Genomic DNA, 2,582 nt, shown 5'->3' with positions numbered 1-2,582 from the left:
TCCACCTTCATTGGTGCTAATACACATCAGGTTCTCTCCAAGTCTGATAACAAACTCCCTCAAATCAGGTTTCTATCCCTGCCAATGAGCAACACAGCAATGGCCTTCAGTGTGATTGGCCTAACCCAGTGCCCATCCTCTGAAGGCTGTGGACAGTTTCTATGCAGTTGACCACAGCTTGCTCCATCGCCTGGCATGGCCTTGGTGATGGCACTAACCTCATCTGGTTCCCAGGCTTACCAAGCCAGTCATTGGTTGAGAACCCATTGCAGCACCTCTCCTTGTAATTCATTCACATGCCATCACTGGCGAGGCCCGTATTTATTGCCCGTCCCGACTTATCCAAAGGGTAGTCAAGGTTCTGCTTCATTTCAGTGGGTCTCATGTCGGCCCGACCAGTTCAGGACAGTAGTTACTTTCCCTAAAAAAGCATCATTAGTGAGTCAGATGGATTTCTCCAACAATGAATGTGTTCATACTCATCATTAGGCTCATAATTCCCGATTGTTTTAATGGATTCAGATTGCATCATCTGCTGTGTGGCAGGATTCAAACTGCGGTACACAGAGAGTTACCCAGGGCTCGGGATTCACAGGCCAGCAATAATATCGCTGGGTCCTCACCACACCCATGGTCTGCTCCATTCTCCACTGATTCTACAACCACTTTAACCACAAACCATTCCATCCTAATGCTTCTGACATTCCCTGACCACACCCAGCTCGCTTACCGTCCCTCAGCAATCAGGCTGTGTATCTGACACCCAGCACCAAGGACAAATGAGTGTCTGAAGCCTTCTCCATATTGAGTTCAATCCCTACAGCAATCCATTTTCCCCCAGTGGATGAATACACTCCCTCAATAAACTCCAAGTTGAAATAACCCACCAGAAAACAGCTTGTTTGAGAGGGGTCAGGACAGTCGGAAATTCACTTGGGGAATACAAGACTGGTCCACCCGTCCTGCAGGATTTAACACATTTGATCTTTGGACTGTACGCGAAACGTTTCAGAATTTACTGAGCCACAGCATTGTGGTTTATGGGCATGAAGGGACCATTTGGCCCCTCATACCTGTTTAACTAGCCCCTCAGTTTGAAAAACCCAATATGGATGTCAGAGATCTGAAACTCGCAAAATGCTGGAAAAGCTCAGGTCTGGCAGCAGCTGAGGAGAGAGAAACAGTTCATGCTGCAAATACAATTGGACACTTCTGAAGAGAGTGCCAGAAGACACTTGATACTTTGTCTTTCTCCCCCAGATGCTGTGAGGTTGACTGAGTTTCTCCAGCATGTTCTGTTTGCTTCACTGAGATTGATGGCTATGATTCCAATTGACACCATATCCAGAGCCTGGTCAAAGAGCCAGGGATACAGAGTGAATACAGGGATACAGGGATTAATGCTCTCAGCCTGAAACCAGCAGGCAGCCAACACCCCACCTGGAGACCTCTCCTGCATCCTTACCTCCACCTCAGGCAGGGGCTCAGTTGCCAGGTTGGTCAGCCCAGTATCCTCAATGATCAGGGGGTCCCCTTCCCACTTGAATCCAGCTTCACTCTCTGCAAGATCAAATATTCCAGTCAGGGTGAGATGGAGAGGGGAGGATCCCCAACATCAAAATGGTCAATGTCCTACCAGCTTCAGGACCAAGGTCTCTCCTTTCTCTGGAGGGGAACAGGATCTCTCTTGTGCTCCCACAGTTCCCCACATGGCAACAGGCTCAAATGTCACTGTCAGATTCCTCCAATGGGGTCCAGCTAAACAAGAGAACCAGCCCATCAACCACATGGTGCATCACCTCTCCCAACAACAACATCCCTGAGGGACAGAGAGAGGGAACTTACATATTCTGCAGCTTCTGGAAAGTACAAGCTTTGTTCCTGGAATCTCCCTGATCCACAGCAACAACTTTCAGGTGACAGGTGATGAAAATCTGAGGGACACATTCAGAACAAGTCAGCATTTAGTGACTCCCTCCCACTATGGAGAAGCCAATCAGCAGCTTCCTCTTGCCAAGGAATGCTCATCTCCATAGAAACCGAGGGCATCCAGGTCAAACCTGAGCTTGTCTGGCTCCCAGTAACACAAAGGATGAAAAGGAGTCCCCAGCTTTGCTGTCCAGGAGGCAACTGCAGATGGACATAGGGCCGTGAAGTGAAGGAGGGAAGCCTTTGAGATGGGAGCAGCTGGAGATAGCAGAGAGCTCCTTACAGCATCATTGACTACAATGGGTATCTCGGGGTGGAGTCCTTGTCTGGGCTCAGTGTAGCTACACAGCGATCAATGTACAGCTTCAGGGGCACGTGATTGGCCATTGAAACAGACGCCTCAATGTGAATGAGGTCTCCCAGGGAGTAGATAGTGGAAGGGCGCTCTGTAAGTCAGTCACCTGAAGTACAGGAGGACAAGGGTTGGAGACAGTGAGTGTAGCTCGCAGTGAGTGACACCAGGAGACCCCTCCCCAGTCACCCATCACGTACCATTCATTAGGCACAGGGAGAATGACAGATGGCCTTCTCCAGACCTGGTGGAGCTGAATGGGATCCAAGTGGGATTGATGGGGTTACTGCTCACATTGCCC

At 49.5% G+C, this 2,582-nt stretch overlaps 1 long non-coding RNA gene across 1 annotated transcript; it reads right to left on the bottom strand.

Annotated features, from left to right (window-relative positions):
• Window positions 1-229: 229 nt before the first annotated feature.
• LOC122545829 lies at window positions 230-1,949 on the bottom strand. Its single transcript, XR_006310603.1, has 4 exons — window positions 1,846-1,949; window positions 1,637-1,758; window positions 1,466-1,560; window positions 230-421 (listed from the first exon to the last, which is right to left on the bottom strand). It is a non-coding gene; the product is annotated as an uncharacterized LOC122545829 (long non-coding RNA).
• Between the last annotated feature and the right edge of the window lie 633 nt (window positions 1,950-2,582).

The sequence above is a fragment of the Chiloscyllium plagiosum genome, unplaced genomic scaffold (genome assembly GCF_004010195.1).
Source record: "Chiloscyllium plagiosum isolate BGI_BamShark_2017 unplaced genomic scaffold, ASM401019v2 scaf_39908, whole genome shotgun sequence".
NCBI classification, from domain to species: domain Eukaryota; kingdom Metazoa; phylum Chordata; class Chondrichthyes; order Orectolobiformes; family Hemiscylliidae; genus Chiloscyllium; species Chiloscyllium plagiosum.
This window is presented reverse-complemented; position numbering and strand designations above follow the sequence as displayed.